This window comes from Ambystoma mexicanum, chromosome 12, assembly GCF_040938575.1.
Source record: "Ambystoma mexicanum isolate Mex_15411 chromosome 12, UKY_AmexF1_1, whole genome shotgun sequence".
NCBI classification, from domain to species: Eukaryota; Metazoa; Chordata; class Amphibia; order Caudata; family Ambystomatidae; genus Ambystoma; species Ambystoma mexicanum.
Genome location: NC_090936.1, coordinates 52,795,559 through 52,816,191, shown reverse-complemented (window position 1 = coordinate 52,816,191; position 20,633 = coordinate 52,795,559). Strand labels below are relative to the sequence as shown.

Genomic DNA, 20,633 nt, shown 5'->3' with positions numbered 1-20,633 from the left:
ATGTGGTGTAAGCTTCTTCATCTTGACATCAACTATTTCACCTTAAGCTCAAGATGTCACTTATCCATGGTATTTCGTCTTCTTGTCATTATTCTCAGGTCATTGTATCTTCTATATGTGCTTCAGTCCGATTTCTCATGACGTCACCATTCATTTTCTTTTAGTATCTTCTTGACGTCTTCGGGTATTACATTTTGACAACCGTCATTCTGTCTTGCTTGTAGATATGGTTTTCTCAATGGGTACCTTACTAGCCAGGTTTTCTTAGATGTCGGTACTTCAATTGGTGTTGTTATTCTAATAGGCACTGGGCAGAGCCCAACTGAGGCTCTCTGCTGGTTTATTTGCTCATCATACGTCACATACTTTGGCGTGAACGTTCCTGGCACTTCGAAGGTGGTGGCCGGAGTGCGGATGATGCTTGGCACTTCCTCTTCATTGTTGCCACCATGAGTTCCTTACAGCCCTCATGCTCGACCATGACGACCGGGAGATAGGCCATGACACCAAAGATCCACGGATAGGCCTTGTGAGAACAACGTCATCATCCTTTAATGCAGCCATCTCAGACCCCATTTCCACATTATGGCTGAGGGATATGTGAACATTTCGAATTCAGAAATGACTGCATCTTTTTTTGTCAAAATGCTGGGGAAGACCCCCCACCCTCTCTTCCCCCACCTTAACTATTCCCCTTATCCCCACCCCTATATTTCTTAAAATGCTCCCCAAATTTGGATAAATGATCGCAAAAAAGATGCAGTAATTTCTCCATTCAAAATTTTTCTTTTGACTTTTTGTACGGATACTATGGGTGAGAACTTGATCCACTCCAGCTGTGGATTCAGAGCTTATCATATAGTACAAGTCGGCTAGGGGAGATTTACCCTTCCGGTCTTCCAAAACCATGCCAGAAGGCCAAATTGTACAGGCTGCTACAGTAATATCCCGATCAGCCACGTCCACCTCTAACCTAACTATGAACAGGAAATCTATGAAAACAATGACCTAGCTAAGAAGATCTTTGCCTCGCCAGCATGGCCCTGAAATCAGTAAATGCATCCTATGCATTCTCAAAGTACTTCCAGGAGCTGTGGAGAGGCCACTAGCGGAGGCAGCAGAGCACATCTCAGCTGGTGAGATGAGGAGTGGGTTCCTGTGGATCATGGATGATGGCAAAGAGGTGGCATGCCAAGCACTGCTGTTGGGCCTGGGCACTGCAGATTGCGTAGGCTGGGCGATGGGGTAGTCAACTGTGTTAAAGAGGTCAACATACCTGCAGAGTTGGGGTTTGTCATCAAATATCCAAGCTAAGCTGTTGGACAAAGCTTTCGATGGTGAGCACCTGTTGAACCCAAAGGCAGATGAGTCCTTGGAGAACATCAAGGATTCTAAGTTGGCTGCCAAATCACTGGGCCTAGCTGTGCAGAAACCTGCGACGCAATCATTTGGCTTCTCCTCTAGTGGAAGAGACTACTGACGGTACATTCTGTTTGGAAGAAGGACACATCTCCCACAAGCACGGGAAGGGCAGAGGCATTTGTCACATCCCAGATGGGGCAGAGGGTTCTCTCGGTGTCAGTAGATAGCAGCGGCATTGGCACCCGCTGAGCTGCTTTGAGATATCCCCATATATTTCCCCAATTGGAGGGAGAATTTCCAAGCACTTGCTTCAGTTGAAGGAAATAACCTCCGACGCCTGGGCATTTCAGTTCATCGAATGGGGGTACGGTCTACCATTTTTAAGCAAACCAGCAGACAGAATTCCCCCAGCAACAACCGTAACAGGTGATCCAGGAAGAACTGAGAGCCCTGTTATTGAAGGGTGCTGTGGAAAAGGTGCTACTGGAGCAGAGATGATAAGGTATTCCTGTTACTTTTTTGTACCCAAGAAAGGAGGAGGACTCTGTTCCATTTTGGACCTCAGGGCCTTGAACAAGTTCCTGAGGAAAGACGAGTTCATGATGGTGACGTTGAAAGAAATTCTCCAGGCTCTGCATCTTCGGGAATGGTTGGTGTCGCTGGATCTTCAGGACACTTATTTTCATGTGCCGATACATCGGAAGCACAGGCGTTTCCTGAGATTCGTCATCAGGGACACTCATTATCAATTCAAATTATTCCCCTTTGGCTTAACCTCTGTGCCCAGGGTCTTCACCAAGCTGATGGCAGTGGTGGCGGTACACCTCAGGAGAACCGGGGTTCATGTATTCCCATACCTGGATGACAAGCTGATCCGAGGAAAGTCCCCAGAGCAGGTATTGACGCAGCTCAAGTAAACCTGCATTCTGCTTCACAGGTTTGGCTTCTCCCTACATTTCCAGAAATTCCATGTCACACCAAAACAGAAACTCCAGTTCATCGGAGCAGTCCTATACACATGGGTGGGAAAGACTCCCACCCACCCCACCCCGAAGAAAGAGTCACCAGTGTCAGGCAAATTGTCACGCTTTTCCAAAGCCACTGCAGCCTACCAGTGGCTTCCTTCCTACACCTCTTAGTACTCGTGGATTCCTGCATTTTCCTGGTGCCAGAGGCCAGATTGGGCATGAGATTTCTGCAGTGACTGTTGAAGGATCAGTAGTCCCAGTACTTTGATGCCATGAAGTCAAGGTCAATGGCCAGAGAACTTTCTTGGTGGGCTAACAGAGAGAACATGATGGTGGGAAACCCCTTTGGCTTCCATGGCCCCAAGCCCAGGTGGTCGCGGGTGTGTCTCTAAAGGGTTGGGGTGCTCACTGCGGGGACCTGCAGGTGAGCAACCTTTGGTTACCAATGGAATGCAGTGGTATTTCAACAGGCTTGAGTTGCGGGCGATCAGGTTAGCCCTGATAGTCATTGCACCCTCCCTCAAGGGGAAGCACAGCCTTATTTTGATGGACAACACAGTGGCCATGCACGACCTCAACAAGCAGGAAGGTGTTTGGTCTCTGCCCCTATGCAAGGAGGCATGAACCAGATCTCTGCTTCAGCTGTCCATCTAGCATGAACAGAGAATGATCTGGCGGACGCTCAGAGCAGGCAGAGCACGGTCTCACACAAGTGGGAAGCTCTCGAGATGCCCAAACATGGGATCTGTTTACCACGAGCTCCAACAAGATGTACAGACAGTTTTGTTTGAGGGTATTCCCAGCAAAAGGTGCACTGGTGGACGCATTCATGGCAGAGTGGGTTTCTGACCTTCATTATTCGTTCCCTCCGATACCTGTCATCCCATGATTTCTAAGGAGGCTGCAGAGGTTTTGAACCTTCATGATCCAGATCCCTCAATGTGGCCATGGGACGACAGCCGCTACCTGATCCTGACCCTGTGGATGGCTGTATGAGGGAGGATCACATGGGGAAGACAACCTCCGGGGGAGAGTCATGGCATCATCGGATGGTATCCCCTTTCTTCTTCTGAGGCTATCCAGATTACCGAGATATGTTTGAGGCAGAAATGACAGAGGGCGGAAAAAATGAAAGTTATATGTTCGAAAATAACTTTCGGTTTTGTCTCCTACAGCCATTTCAGACCACCCTCTTTCTCCCCCACCCCTTTACTTACCTTGTGGTGGCACACAGCAAAGTGTGCCGCTGCCTCTGCAATCCCCCTGCAATGCCGGTTCCCTTCACCCACATGGAAGGGATACAGCGCTGAGGGCTCGGTTGCTTTTTTTAAAAATTTGGTTTGTCCCTCGCTTTCTTTTTTATAGATGCGGGGGACATCCCTGCAGCCCTCAAGGCCTGGAATGCCGATAAAGCGGAGCGGGGGACACCTCTGCTCCCCTTGATTGACATTTTCGAATTGTGGGGTTTTTCCTTTGCCAGTTTCGCTGTTTTCTACCTTTTGGGGTTTTATTTTCATACATTTGTACAGATTCCAGTATATCTCTCCCATAACCGATGCTTTAATGGCATATTGTTACACCTCCCCTCAGCCACCTAGGAAGAGTGTTGAAAAGCTTTTCACCAGATATGTATACAAACCATCAAAAACGGACTTTACTTTGAAACCACTAAGAACGCTTGCCCAACTACAAATGCAAGTCATCAAGAATAGACTTCCATTCGCATAAGCAAGCAAATAATTGAAACAACTGAAGCCGCTGACCAAGGGGAGCTGCTGGCAGGAGAAGGTGCATCTCTCGGGAAGCAACTGAGAGAGAGAGGGACTAGAAGGCGTTCCAAGGAGCAAACCGGCTTATCAAGGAGAATGGAAGCTGACGGTGAAGAAGTACACGCTGCAGGGATGACAGAAGCCAAGAGGTCGTTTTCACCTTGCTGGTGCTCGGGAAGACGCTTGAAAGCCCAGCAGGGACCGTCAAGACCAAAGAAGTCAAGAAACAGAAGCGGTGAGCCGGATGCTTGCTGCCGGCTTACGGGGGGGGGGGAGATGAAAAACACCAGGAAGAACCTGTGAGTCCACGGAAGGGAAGCAGGGAGACCGGGGCATATTGGCAGACATGGCAAAGACTGTTAAACAGTTTTTTGGACATTTTTCTCTATACCTGAATGAATTATTGAATATGCCCCTGAAGAAGAGACGTTTTTCTCGAAACGCATTGGGCCAATTTTGAAAAATAAAACCACATATGAAGAAGTTTAAGAATATTGTCTTGATGTCTACCACTAAGAAACTACAAAATGCATTGTGTACCTAATTCATTATTGTCAAAATAATATATTGTCCTCTTAACACATCACACCGACAGTGTGAACACTAATTGTTTGGCTCTTGATTTAGAGCTTTTGAAAGTGTGCAGGGGACGGGAGTTCCTCCATTAGGAACTTATTCTGTTTGAAATATCAGGAAGTGACTTGACTAACATTCTGGACAAAGGCACATCCATTGAGCCTGTTCTTCCTTTGCATAATGCCATAAAAAGAAATCCCCTCATGGAGCTATGGAAGACTCCCTGCTCTAGGCCAGAAGTCCACAAGGATTTTTCCAAAAAGTACAAACTAGCACCATCTGACCCCAAATTCATAATCAGCCATCTGGCACATGATAGGAAATAAGGCAAGTGCCTATCCATCCTTACCTCCTGACAGGGATGACGAGCGTTAAAACGCTTTGGCTAAAGACGTTTTTGCCTCTGTCACTTAAGTCAAGAATACAGGAAGGGTGTCCCCTACATTGGTAGGAACTGGGGAGGGTAACTTAAATACAAAAGGAAGGGTTCCTACCAGTGGAAATACAAAAGGAAGTGTTCCTAAAGTTAATTTTGCGAATAGTCTTGGGTCGATGCAGAGTAGCTCCATTTCGGCGTGCATAAATTAACCACCTTCTGTCACTTATATCAGTCAATGCTTCATGTGCACTGTCAAAGTACACACACCCTTTGATCTGTGATTGCAGAGGCAGCCGTACCCATCCCAGAAGGTGACATGAGGAATGGTTTCCTTAACCTAGTGGAGGATGGCAAGAATGCAATGCGCCAATCCTTGTAGTCAGGGCTCGACACTTGCCATTGAACTTGTCAATGGCAAGTTCTGTCATGCGAAGATTCGCTGGTTGTGGAAATCGGGATTTGAGCAGGATGTGAAAGCAAAACTGCTTGACATGCCTTTTGATGGCTCACATCTTTTTGGCCAAAAGGCAGGTGACAGCATGGAAAAGCTACAAGCATCCAAGGCTGTGGCAAAGTCCTTGGGTGCGACAATTAGACAACCTGCTTAACCTTCCACTCAATGGAAGGGCAAGCCTGTTTGTTTCTATAGTTATGGACAGAAAGTCAAGCAGTCCGCCGCCTACCAAGCACAAGCTCAGAGACACTTCTCTCTTCCTTCCAAAGGTAAAGGAAGCCGGACACAGACCACCTCTGCGTCTGTCCTCTCTAGCTTCAGATAGTCTCCCAAGTGTACTCCCTCCCATTTTTAAAGCTCCAACGGGATTGCCCCCCACAGGCCAGCCCAACCCCTGTTCCAGATCCATTGCTCCTGCAAGAGGTTTCCTCTCTTCTGGAGAAGGGCATCATAGAGCTCGTACCTATTCAGGAAAGTAACAGGGGATGGTACTGACACTATTTTGTGGTCCTAAAGAAAGGCAGAAATCGGCAACCCATCTTGGACCTGGGACACTTGAATCTGACAAATTCAAGATGGTAACACTATCTCAGATCCTCCAGACCCTAGACATTTAGGATTGGTGGTGTCACTTGACATATAGGACGCTTACTTCCTTACTTCCTCACTTCGGTGAGTGCTGCATTGGCCTGCTAAGACCCTCTTGGGCCGAATTCCTGGTGCCCCAGACCCTTTCTATCCCTGTGCCCAGCCCGCTTCCACCCCGTTTCAGCCCTCCCTTCCCTAGACCCTCTCCCTGCCGTGTTTGTCCCTCCTCCCGCCTCCCTCCTCCCCTGATTGGCCGGACCGCTTCCTCCTTGGCCCTGATTGGCTCACGAGCACACAGCAACAGAGCCTACCGGCCCGCGCTCGACTCGTGTAGGCCACTTTGTTCCTGCACTTCGGTGAGTGCTGCATTGGCCTGCTAAGACCCTCTTGGGCCGAATTCCTGGTGCCCCAGACCCTTTCTATCCCTGTGCCCAGCCCGCTTCCACCCCGTTTCAGCCCTCCCTTCCCTAGACCCTCTCCCTTCCGTGTTTGTCCCTCCTCCCTCCTCCCCTGATTGGCCGGACCGCTTCCTCCTTGGCCCTGATTGGCTCACGAGCACCCAGCAACAGAGCCTACCGGCCCGTGCTCGACTCGTGTAGGCCACTTTGTTCCTGCACTTCGGTGAGTGCTGCATTGGCCTGCTAAGACCCTCTTGGGCCGAATTCCTGGTGCCCCAGACCCTTTCTATCCCTGTGCCCAGCCCGCTTCCACCCCGTTTCAGCCCTCCCTTCCCTAGACCCTCTCCCTTCCGTGTTTGTCCCTCCTCCCGCCTCCCTCCTCCCCTGATTGGCCGGACCGCTTCCTCCTTGGCCCTGATTGGCTCACGAGCACACAGCAACAGAGCCTACCGGCCCGTGCTCTCCTCCCTGCCGCTCCTGCGTCCTGGTTCGCCTCCACGACCCGCCCACAACCCTTCCGATTGGCCATCCGGCCTCCTTTCCCAGGCCATTACTGCAGCTCCCAAGGCAGCCCTCTGCCTGGCAGCCCTACGGCGAAGGGCCCGAGGCAAAGGACGACTCCAGATCGTATCTGCAGGTATCCGCAGGAGAAGCAAGAAGCCAACAACAAGTAAGCGTGGCAAGGGCAGGGCCAGAAGCAACTACTTCAGGCCATACTACCCTACCACTCCTCTAACGCAGCATCAACAACGTAATTATTGCGCCCAATAACCACCCTGAGAAAGTTGAATTGAGAAGTGTCCCCAATTGCATATAGAAATATTCCCATTTGCATTTATAAGTGTACCCAATTGCATTTAAAAGTGTACCCAATTGCATTTAAAAGTTGCGCCCAATAACTTCCATGAGAAAGTTGAATTGAGAAGTGTCCCCAATTGCATATAGAAATATTCCCATTTGCATTTAGTAGTCGCGCCGGATAACCTCTCTGAGAAAGTTGAACGAGAATTGTTCCCACTCACATTTGAAGTGTACACAACAACCTCTCTGAGAAAGTTGAATTTAGAATTGTTCCCACCTGCATTTAGAAGTGCACCCAATTGCATTCAAAGTTGCGCCTAATAGCCTCTCTCAGAAAGTTGAATGAGAATTGTTCCCACTCACATTTGAAGTGTACCCAACAACCTCTCTGAGAAAATTGAATTTAGAATTGTTCCCACCTGCATTTAGAAGTGTACCCAATTGCATTTAGCAGGTGCGCCAAATAGCCTCTCTGAGAAAGTTGAATTCTGAACTATTCCCACTCGCATCTAGATCTGTACCCTATACCCTCTCTTAGAAAGTTGATTTTAGAATTGTTCCCACCTGCATTTAGAAGTGTACCCAATAGCATTCAAAATTGCGCCAAATAGCCTCTCTGAGAAAGTTGAATGGGAATTGTTCCCAATTGCATATAGAAATATTCCCAATTGCATTTAGAAGTATTCCCAATTGCATTTAGAAGTGTACCCAATTGCATTTAGAAGTGTACGCAATTGCATGAAGTAATAGCACCTGATAGCCTCTCTGAGAAAGATGATTTAGGATTGTTCCCACTCACATTCTAGAAGTGTACCCAACAACCTCTCTGAGAAAGTTGAATTTAGAACTGTACACATTTGAAGTGTACCCAATAACCTCTCTGAGAAAGTTAAATGAGAATTGTTCCCACTCACATTTGAAGTGTACCCAATAACCGCTCTGAGAAAGTTGAATTTAGAACTGCTCCCACCTGCATTAAGAAGTGCACCCAATTGCATTTAGAAGTGCACGCAATTGCATTTAGTAGTTGCGCCGGATAGCCTCTCTGTGAAAGTTGATTGAGAATTGTTCCCACTCACATTTGAAGTGTACCCAGCAGCCCCTCCGAGAAAGTGGATTTAGAATTGTTCCCACTCACATTCTAGAAGTGTACCCAACAACCTCTCCGAGAAAGTTGAATTTAGAACTGCTCCCTCCTCCATTAGAATTGCTCCCACCTGCATTTAGAAGTGTACCCAATTGCATTAGAAGTGTACACAATTGCATGTAGTAGTTGCGCCTGATAGCCTCTCTGAGAAAGTTTATTGAGAACGGTTCCCACTCACCTTTGAAGTGTACCCAGCAGCCTCTCTGAGAAAGCTAAACCTAGAATTGGTCCAACTAGCATTTAGAAATGTACCCAACGGCATTTAGAAGTGTACCCAATTCCAGTTAGAAGCTGCGCCCAATAGCCTCTCTGTGAAAGTTGAATTTAGAAGTGTTCCTACCTGCATTTAGAAGTATACCCAACAGCATTTTAGAAGTGTACCCAATTCCATTTAGAAGCTGCACCAAATAGCCTCTCTGAGAAAGTTAAATGAGAATTGTTCCCACTCACATTTGAAGTGTACCCAATAACCTCTCTGAGAAAGTTGAATTTAGAACTGCTCCCACCTGCATTAAGAAGTGCACCCGACAACCTCTCTGAGAAAGTTGAATTTAGAACTGCTCCCTCCTCCATTAGAATTGCTCCCACCTGCATTTAGAAGTGTACCCAATTGCATTTCGAAGTGTACACCATTGCATTTAGTAGTTGCGCCTAATAGCCTCTCTGAGAAAATCGATTGAGAATTGTTCCCACTCACATTTGAAGTGTACCCAGCAGCCTCTCTGAGAAAGCTGAATCTAGAATTGGTCCAACTTGCATTTAGAAACGTACCCAACGGCATTTAGAAGTGTACCCAATTCCATTTAGAAGTTGCGCCCAATAGCCTCTCTGTGAAAGTTGAATTTAGAACTGTTCCCGCATCTAGATCTGTACCCTATACCCTCCCTTAGAAAGTTGAATTTAGAATTGCTCCCACCTACAGTTAGAAGTGCACCCAATCACATTTAGAAGTCACGCCCAAGAGCCTCTCTGTGAAAGTCGAACTTAGAATCGTCTCCCACCTGCATTTAGAAGTGAATCCAATTGCACACCAATCATGAGCGCACCAACTCCACCAATGCCCGTCAGAAACGACTCCCATGAACCTCCTCCACTCTCCGATCTGCCCTCCCTCGCCCCCCGCTCCCAAGACAACCCACCCTCCTCCACAATCCCTGCCAGCACCCTCTCCAAACACCAAGCCAGGGGGGCACGATGGCGTGCCACCCACCCCAAGACCACTCATCTCCTGAAGCCCACCGCCGACCCGCCAGCACTGCCCATGCCCGCTCTCCCCACTACCACACCCCACCCTGCAACCATCCACCCCCCGCCTCGCCATCATACACCTGCCACCTTCCCCATCCGACTGCACCCTTTCCCCTCCCTAAAAACTGCGCGCCTAGCCCTAGCGAGAACCGAAGCCGCCTCTCTCTCCCCCTCTGACCCTCCTACCCTCTCTCTCACGCCAATCGCAGCAAAGAAACTAAAGAGGAAGCGTTCCTGGTCCCCCTCTACCTCTCTGCTCTCCTCGCCCCCCTTGTCTCGACCCACCACCTCTCTCCCACAATCCCCCGTGGCCTCGCCCTTCCTGAAACCCCTCGCCCTCGATTTCACCACAACCGAAACTCCCAACCGCCCTCCCTCCATCCTCAAATCCCCCACCCCAATCCCGATCATCCCATCACACACATCCACCCAACCCCGTACGAAGCCTGCAAAACTCTCGGCTCGCCCACTCTTCCCTAGCACCACCAACCCTACCCCTCTCCCGCTACTCTCTCCCCCTCCGCCCCATCCCGCTCCAGCACCAAAACCAACCTTCCCTGCCGATGTGAACTGTATCCTATTTAACGCCCGCTCTGTAGCAAAAAACAGACATTGCATCTTTGACCTCCTCACCTCTGTCAAACCTGACCTAGTTTTCATCACTGAAACCTGGTTCTCTGATGACTTCAGCCCAATCGCAAATGAAGCCTTTCCGCCCGACTACTGCCTCATCCCACTGAACCGTCCGTCCAGAGGAGGGGGGGTAGCATTTGTCTTTAAATCTCTCTTCCGCGCCTCAATCATGGACAACCAACCCTCCATTCCATCCTGCGAATCTCTCCTCGTTAAACTATCCCTCTCCCGGTCGCTCTCACTCACCTTCCTAATAATCTACAGGCCCCCTGGCTACGATAGACATTTCGCAAACAACCTCTGCGACTCTATTGCCACCCTCCAAATAAACCATCCCAACCTCATCCTTCTCGGAGACTTTAACACTCGACATCCCCACCAATCCTATGACACACGCCCTAATCGACGGTCTAGATGCAATTAATCTCCAACCCCACATAAATGGACCGACTCATTTTAAAGGACACACTCTCGATGCCATTTTTAGCTCCGACACCCAGATTCAGTTAAAGCCCCCAACTCCTATCATCTGGTCCGATCACTTCATTCTCTCTTTTGCCATCCCCGCACCCGGCCCCCTTCCCGTATCTGCATCTGAACCTCCGATCCTACGCAAATGCTGGAAAAAACTAATAATCACCCCTGACCTAGCCGAGGCACTCCTCCAGTCCCCACCTGCCACCCTAAAAACCAACTAACACCTGAAGCCTTTGACTCATGGCTCAACGCATCTCTGATGCGACTCACCCCTACATGCAAACCATCAACCCGCCGTGGCCCGTTCCCCAGATGGTTCACTCCTGAGCTGAAGACCAGTAAACGACACTACAAATACCTAGAACGCAATTGGCAAAATAAGAAAACCCACGAAAGCAGGACCGCCTTGGCCCGTCACTTGTACCGGTACAAGGCTGAAATCCGGAAAGCTAAAAAAGCCCACTACAACACCCGAATCCTAAACTGCAAAAACCCAAGCAAAGAACTCCACAAAATCATCTCCGAATTCACCAATCCAACTTGTAATACAACCGTCCCGACCCCGTCACAATCACTGTGTGACTCACTCTCCCTCCACTTTTACACCACAGCTATTGAAAGGACAAAAACTCTAAACACCAAACTGGCTCTCTTACAACCTATTGACAATCCTCCACCCGTACCGGCCAGCCCGTCAACTACAACCTCAACTCAACCAACATTCGAATCCTTTAGTCCAATATCACCAGAACAATTTCTCAAACTTCTATCTGCCCGCAAACCATCTGGATCCCCTCTGGACCCCTGCCCAGCCACAACCCTTAAAGAAATCTTTGCCTCCACCTGCGCAGGAGAACACGCAAGATCTATCATAAATGCCTCCCTTTCCTCCGGTATTTTTCCCGAAGCATTCAAAATGGTACACGTCAAACCTCTAATTAAAAAACCCTCGCTCGACCCTCTCGAGCCCAAAAACTACCGCCCAATCTCAAACACCAGATTCCTCGCCAAACTCATTGACCGTACCGCCTACTCCCAACTAAACGCCTTTGTTGAAGCCAACAATCTCCTTGACCCCGCCCAATCGGGTTTCAGAACACGTCACGGAACTGAAACCACCTTAACCTCGATCTGGGATGACCATAAAATGACAGCAGACTCCGCGGGATGTGCCGCTCTAATCCTTCTTGACCTATCCGCTGCCTTTGACACGATCAATCACTCGATACTCCTAGACCGCCTCCACTCGCTAGGAATTCGTGGAACCGCTCTTAAATGGATAGCCTCATTCCTCAAAGACAGGCACCAAATAACGACACTCTCCAGCTTTACCTCCCAAGCCCGACCAGTCAACACGGGAGTCCCTCAAGGAGCATGTCTATCCGCCCTCCTATTCAATCTCTACCTGATCACCCTCCCACCAATAATTCGTTCACACAACATCCTATGTTACAACTACGCCGACGACACTCAACTAATTCTAAAATTCCTGAACTCGAAACCCAACTCCCAACCCGACCTGGCATCCTGCCTCGTAAACATAGAGCGCTGGATGACCCAAAGCCACCTCTTGTTAAACCCCTCCAAAACAGAAATCATGGTTCGCGGCAACTCCGACCTTCTTCCGCACCCACTACCCTGGCCACCCGCCATGGGCAACTCACCTACACCCTCCAAAACAGTAAAAAATCTTGTATGCACCCTAGACTCCGACCTAACACTCTCGCGCCAAGTCAACAATGTCTCAAAGTCCTGCCACCATCACCTTAAAAACCTAAGGCGCGTCTTTCCATACCTCTCATTTCCCAACAGAGTCTCCGCTGTCCAATCAATCGTTATATCCAGCCTGGGCTACGGAAACCCCCTTTACCTCGGAATCCATACCTACCAACTGAATAAACTCCAAAGAGCACAAAACGCAGCGGCCAAATTACTACTTGCGCTCAGTCCAAGAGACCACATATCCCCAGCCCTTAAAACACTGCACTGGCTTCCTGTAGCCCGTAGGGTAGCTTTCAAAACCTTATGCCTCTCGCATCGAGCACTGCATAAAACTGGACCGCAATATCTTCAAGACAAACTAATACCTTATCATCCCACTCGCACCCTAAGATCAAGCTCAGCCGGCCTCCTAGTAATTCCCAAGACAAACTCAGTCAGGCTAGGCGGATCATCATTCTCTGCCCTGGCTCCAACCCTGTGGAACTCACTCCCACCCCACATCCGCTTAACTGAAGACTTAACGTCCTTCCGCAAACTACTGAAAACCTGGCTCTTCCCATAAAACCAATCCAGCATCATCACAATAATACCGACCCATCAAACTACCTGAAGCGAGAATGACAGCTAAATAAACTCGAATGTAAACTAGAAAGACAAGCAGGCTTAAACGAGTAAAGTAGATCAAAACAATGAAACAGAAAATACGAATAAATCATTGAAAAACTCAGGAAATCTGAACTGATCAAAACGACATAATGAATGAGAAGGGAATACAGTGAATGACATAAATGAAACAGTTAGAATGGATGAAGCGTACAGAACAGACAATTACACTAAACGGAAGCATGTGGAGGTGACTGGAGAGCAGATGAGTTGTGGAAAGCGGTTGAGTGTGGAAAGCGGTTGAGTGTGGAAAGCGGTTGAGTGTGGAAAGCGGATGAGTGTGGAGAGCGAATGAGTGTGGAGAGCGGATGAGTGTGGAGAGCGGATGAGTGTGGAGAGCGGATGAGTGTGGAGAGCGGATGAGTGTGGAGAGCGGATGAGTGTGGAGAGCGGATGAGAGTGGAGAGCGGATGAGAGTGGAGAGCGGAGGAGAGTGGATGAGAGCGGAGGAGAGTAAGAGCGGAGTGCAGATGAGAGCAGGAGCGTAGTGCAGATGAGAGCGAGAGCGTAATACGGATGAGTGTAGATAGCGGGCGAGTCTGGTGAGTGTGGTGAGTCGGGTGAGTGTGAAGAGCGGATGAGCGTGGAGAGCGGATGAGCGTGGAGAGCGGATGAGCGTGGGGAGCGGTTGAGCGTGAGGAGCGGATGAGCGTGGGGAGCGGATGAGAATGGGGAGTGTGGAGAGTGCATGAGGGTGGAGAGCGCATGAGTGTGTGTGAGCGGATGAGTTGTGGGGAGCGGATGAGCGCGGTTGAGCGCGGAGTACGGTTGAGTGCGGAAAACGGTTGAGTGTATAGAGCGGCTTAGTATGAGGAACCGAAAAGAGCGGAGGACTGTGGAGAGCGGAGGACTGTGGAGAGCGGAGGACTGTGGAGAGCGGAGGACTGTGGAGAGCGGAGAACTCTAGAGAGCGTAGGACTGTGGAGAGCGGAGGACTATGGAGAGCGGATAAGTATGGAGATCGGGTGAGAGCGGAGATCGGGTGAGAGCGGAGATCGGGTGAGAGTGGAGATCGGGTGAGTGTGCGGAGAGCGGTTTGAGAGTGGAGAGCGGATGATTTTGAGAGCGGATGAGTGTGGGAATGCATGAGTGTGGGGAGCGCATGAGTGTGGGGAGCGCACGACTGATTATGGACTGAACGAGTGTCCTACCTCGCCCAGTATGTAGACTGGACGAGTGGATAAACTACACGAGCATATAGTCTCGACAAGTGTCTAGACCTGACGAAGTGTGCGGTCTGGACGAGGGTGCGGTCTGGATGAGGGTGCGAACCAAACGTAGGGTGCGGACTGGACGAATGTGTGGAGCGGTCGAGTATGAGGAACGGACGATTATGTGCAACGGACGATACTTAACATGCCTTGGAATGAAGGAAACACTTGAAAACATACATCACGCCACACCCCACGCTTACTCTCTCCCTTACACCACCACTCATCTAGAACACAGAGATACTATGACACCATTCGGTATAACTGTTCTCATATCTACATCTCGCGCTTACTCCACATCACTCTAAGTAAACATTGCTGGTTTCTCACCACCCAGCCAGGCGTTCTTCTCAGGCCTAACGCAGCCACACTCGTTCCGGATAAAGCCGACCAGAGCGAACACATACTCCTGATCTCTCAACCACCACACCTACAGCTAAGAAGCAGCTACCACTTGTTCTCGCACCAGCTGCACACATACATGGTGCGCACACGCACTTTTTGACTCCCCCCTACTCTCTCTACTGACCTGAGCTTCGGTTCCCAAGGGCGTTCAACCTACCAGCGCCTTCAGACCATACCAATGGTATATAAGGCGCTATATAAATGCAAAATAACATAACATAACATATGCCGATCCATCAAAAGCACAGGAAGTTACTGAGGTTCATCATAGGCAACACTCAATACCAGTTTCAAGTTCTGCCTTCCAGGCATACATTCCCCAGGGTCTACACTAAGCTGTTGGTACTAGTGACAGCCAGTCTCAGGGAAGGGGGGGGGGGGGATCCACATCTTTCCCTACCTGGACAATTGGCAATCAGGGCACGATCCCTGCGTCAAGCCCTGGATCATCTCAATCACACCTGCCACCTCCTCCACAAACTGGGCTTCTCCATCAATTGAAAGAAGTCTCAGCTGACACCGTAACAAACGCTCCAATTCATCAGAGTGTTCCCGGATTCACCCTCGAGGAATGCTTTCCCCCCTGAAGAGAAACCAAAATTGCACAATATTGCATAAGTGCCTTCGTTATTGATCAGTGTAATTATTTTGTTAGCTGAAATGTACAGAAAGTGAAGAATTGTGATTGTGTTCTTTTTAACTGCCTTTTGTGATTTGTTTATGCTGAGAGAAGTTGATTGTGTTGTGCCCTGGATAAAGTGATGTTTTAACATTTCCGTGCTAATTTCTACTACTTTCAATTTAAATAAATACCAATATATTTCCCCTACACTGGCCTGGTTCTTGGCTCATTGTTAACTCAGGGGAGAGGGATTCAAGGGGCATGATATGTGTCTAAAATAGGGCTAAGAAAAAAAGAATCTGTTAAACAGTTTGTTGCATAACCACTTAAGTGGGAAGGGAAGGAACTCCCTGTGTTGAGGGTGGCTTCTCAATAAACCGTTACAGGTGCTACTGGGTGTGAGGACGTTGTGGGTGCAGGGCCAGGTGGAATTAGGTTATAGGTGGACCCTTTCCCCCTATGGGCATGTGCCCTGTTTGAATTAGCTCTATTCGCTTTACAATGCTTGTGCACTCCCTTACTTGGCTCAAGTAATTCAGTGCAGGGATTTAGAACCAATGATCCAGCTGACCTTGGATCATTTGACATGATCATCGCTCTTTTGTCGCCCCTCTGAGACGACACAGGGTTACTGACTTCGGCTTTCATTCCATCGGTTCTTGACTGTCAACAGTTCAGGAAGCACAAGACTGTGGCAGCAACACGTCTTTGGCCCTGTGCCCACATCCCCTTTTTCCACAGGGATGAAGGCTTCTCCTTGTGTGTTCGTTGATTGAATCCGCGAAACATCCAGCAAAACTTCATTGACGGCTGCTGGTGCTTGCATCAGACTCCCCCCCTAGCACACTACCCATGCTTGCAGCCTGTGGGCAGAAAGACTGGAGGAGCAGCCTGTCAGAAGTGGGGGTGAATGTGGGAGCGAGGATCCCCCTTGTGATGCAATTTTTAAAAGGCCTGCCTTAACACTTTCCCTCCGACACCTTTCATGGTCTCGGCATGAGATTTAAACCTAGTGTGAACCTTACTCATGGCTTCCCCGTAAGCAAATTTCAGGACTTGTCAAGTAAGCCACCTTTTTACTGTATTTTCCAGCAACAAGGTGTCTTTTAGAGTGTGCCCTTCGTTCTTTCTGAAGGTCATGTTAGAGTTTCCCCTGCCACAGACAATCTGTCTGCCAGCCTTCTATCCGCCTCCTCATCCGTCCAAGGAGGAAGAAGGGCTGCATAGGCTCGACCCCAAGAGGGATCTGAGTTTCTACATTACCAAGACAAGACAATTCAGGCTGGGAGACAAGCTATTGTTTGGATACTGTGGTGGGTCGGAAGAAGGATTCAAACACAGATTTGACATTTTTGTGTTCTCTATTCAAAATAATAAAGAAACGGTCTATCTTACTCTATTGCTACAAGGTTGTTCCATACCTGACCACACTAACTAAGGGTGCTCATATGTCTTCAGGAAGTCCAACTCAAAAAAGTCCTCTGTCCTAAACCTAATCTACATGACCCTACTACTAATACTAATAACTAAAGTTTGCCCAAACAATGTCTCTCTCCAGGCTTTTCCCCTTCAGCCGTCAGTCTCTCTCCAGGCTGTACTTTAGGGTTCATTTAGTTCATATATATCAGATGTGAAAATATCCTCCTCTAGAAACAGGTTCATAACGATGATCTCTTCTGGTTCTGAGTGTCTGATTTATGAGCTCCTGCAGCTCCTGCCAACTACTCATAAATTGGCATTGCTTATCAGTATTCGCAGTACTTTTCTTAATGGTTTTCGAAAAGATAGTCTCCTACAATCCTTCCTTTGACTTTTAGCATGTGACTCTCTTTCCACTCGACCTTTCTGGAGCTTGCTATATCCTTATCATGGGTGAGGCATCACCACTCCTGGGGTCTCTCTGCTATGCTCTTTCTCTGAGCACTGGGCGCAACATGTAATCTTGACTCATATTGTTTTTTGAAGTCTTTCATTAAGGAATTCCCCTACTCTTCAACACTGAGCCTAGGCAACTTCTTCCATCCTTCATATGATACTCTCTCCAACTTTTTCAAAGGCTCATGCTTAATATCATCATTCACTTCCCTTGGCTTCGTGTGACATATATATTTATGCCATTTCAATGTCCCAACATCAATATCGAAGTTTTCACAAGTTCCTTTACTTATGGTATGTACCCCGGCAGCCTCCCCTTCTCCATTCCACCTTGGTACCTTTGTCCGTCATGGGTGGTGTTTCAGAGTTTGGTGCTTGCATGGGTCTGCTGTTTCGGTTGGTCGTCTCTGCATTCCAGGCTTAACAACCACCCCGCTCTTTGTGTCTCTGTGGCTTGCCGTGCTCCGTTAAGGTTTCAGGTCTCCCACTTCCACGGGGTGCCCCAGTCTCACCACTGTTTTTATTTGGTCATGCCACCACGTCGGACGATCCTCCAAGCTCCGCACCTGACAGCACCTCCTCCATTGTTCGGGTTGCCGAGTCTCCTGGGTCTCATTTTGGCGTTCTCTGCTTCTCAGATTTCAACGGGCTCTGCGGGCTCCACTCTGCTTCGCATCTCCAGCTACTTCAGAGGGCTTCCCCTGCGTATGGCTCTCTCGCCTCCCATCTATTCCACTCGTCCTTCTTAATACAAGTTTGCTCTTAAAGGGGTATTCCTTTTTCCTTCAGGTGTCATGGTTGATCTAGCATTGCCTGGAGCCAAACAAAAGGAGGGCACGTTGTTCATTACTGGAGGCAGTCCCATATAGTCAGATATGGTGGCTTGCATAGGACGTTCCCTGTAGGAATGAGAGTCCTTGTCCCCTAAGGGGTCGTCACTCCCAGGGAGGTCCCACTTGCCCAGACCCGTAGGGAGGGTTTTGCGGATGTGGTTCACCTCCCTAGCCTCAAAGGGGGTGGCTTCATCACAGTACACAGGTCTGAAGGCGGGCAAAGGAATAACAAAGCAAAGCATCTTTAGATGGGATAGTGCTTTGTGTGTCTGAATGCTACACCAGAGAGCGTAAGAAAATCCCTGAAGGTTTCAAAGCACATTCCACTAGAGGCATGGCAGCTACCTCTGCTCTCCATGGAGCGGTGCCTGTAAAGGATATCTGTCAGGCCACAACATGGTCCTCTATACACACGTTCATAAAACACTACTGCCTGGACAGACTATCCGCAAATGGGTCTCTTTCGGCAGAGCTGTCCTCCAACAAGCATTGTCATAATCCTGGTTGCCCTGGATTGGGCCAGTAGGATGTGGTACCTGGTCCATCTGTATATGGCCATTTGCTCTCTGCGTCGTCTTCACTAGACCTTATTTCTCAGGAGAGAGACCTGGTTCTTCACCCGAGCATCCATATGCTCAACCTGCACACTTGGTTTCTGAAAGGCTAAGGTACAGGGATTGAGACCGTCCACAAGATGTGATGGAGGTGTTGCTCACGGCCAGGAAGCAGGCAATGAAAGCTTTGTATCGCTTCTGTTGGAGAAAGTCTTGCAGCTGATGCAGAGCAAGGGATGTGGATACACTTTTATGACACATCTCAAAGACGTGGTCATTCCTTCTTCACCTAGCAAGCCAAGACACTGAGATCATCACTGTCAAGGACTACCTGGCAGCTGTACAAAAACAGACGGGTAGGAGAGCCTCTAAAACCCAGTGGTCGAAGTGGATGGGAGCGGTGCTCTCGTACTTTTTAAAATCATATTTTACTGCTCCTATACTTTTAATTCACAAAGAAACCGTTCCAGAATGGCACGTGCATTTGGAGGAAGTGCTTTTGAGAAGTGCTGTCGGCTCTGGAGGAGACCGAATGCCCGTTTTCTTTGGATCCTGAAATATCATTCAAAACTTGGAGCTACGAATTTAAGCTCCACCCCTTTCTCCCACAAATCCTTAAAAACAACGAGCCGCGCGCGCATTTGGAGGAAGTGCTTTTGAGAAGTGCTGTCGGCTGTGGAGGAGACCGAATGCCCGTTTTCTTTGGATCCTGAAATATCATTCAAAACTTGAGTACCACAGTAAAAGTACTGTTATTTATATAACATACTATTTTATTTTACTCATTTACAGAGCTACGAACTTAAGCTCCATCCCTTTCTCCCACAAATCCTTAAAAACAACGAGCCGCATGCATTTGGTGTGCGCGCATTTGGAGGAAGTGCTTTTAAGAAGTGCTGTCGGCTGTCTGCTGGCTGAGGGTCTGAGGGCTGTGGGTAAACATAACTTTCCTTTTTAACTTTGAAGCTCTAAGTTTGGCTGTTTACCTTTTGAGCATTTTTGATTCAACAGCGGGTGTTTCATCCTTGCATAACGCTCAGTAGAGGAATAGTTTTGCATGAACATTTGAGTATCATTTACTTTATGCCGTGCTTTTTTCTGTCACCGTAATTAAAGGGGCAGTGAAAAAGACAGTGTTGCCTGTGCCTAAAAGGGAGGCGGCTACAGAGTGAACCTGTTTTTCCCTTGTGTAATTGCTAGAAGTATAGATTGATTCTCTGTATAGTGATACCCTTTGCTTGTAGCATCTTGTAGCATTTAAGTTGGTATCTTCGTCTACTGAAAGAAAAATGGCAATGACTGCGCACCGGGATGCCGTCAAGAGGTTATCACCGTGTGCGCACGCAAAGCCATTTCCATGGCTAAAACATCCTCAAGAACGATCAATCTAATGCGAGTTAGTAAATCAGCCTCTAGCATAAGAGCTTGTTCAGCAATGGCCGACATCAGAAAATGTTGTGCCCTAGGGGGTAAAGGCGGAAAGAGTCACGAAATTGTTCAAACCCCAAGTCTTAATGTTGCTTTAAATAATCGGGGTCTATTATGTAGAGATACTGATGGGAACAATGTGAATATACAATCCGCCATCCCTGATTCGTTAATTGCTGCAAGAGTCCTTAATTTAATTGATCAACAAGGACTCGGGGGGCGGGGACAGTGTGAGGGGGGGGAGTGATAGAAATCTTGCCTAGCATACACACTACACTTGAACATAGCAATGAGGAATGTGGGCCGAATGTTCCTCCCAGTACCAATGAAGGTGAGACTGCTGACGAGGTGAGAATGGGAAACCCTCATAATAGAACCATGGCTAGTTCACCAAAGGCAAATAAAACTTAATAGCTCTAAACAGGTCTTAGATGATAGCGAAAATAGACAAGACCTATATCAATCACCTATGATGTTCTTCCCTACGGCAAATGCATCTTCTGTAATGTCCTGCTCTTTT

General features: G+C 48.4%; 1 protein-coding gene across 1 annotated transcript in view; it reads left to right on the top strand.

Moving 5' to 3' along the window:
- The window catches only part of CTTNBP2 (cortactin binding protein 2), a 592,842-nt gene that overhangs the window by 513,946 nt on the left and 58,263 nt on the right, over nucleotides 1-20,633 (top strand). The window lies entirely within an intron of this gene.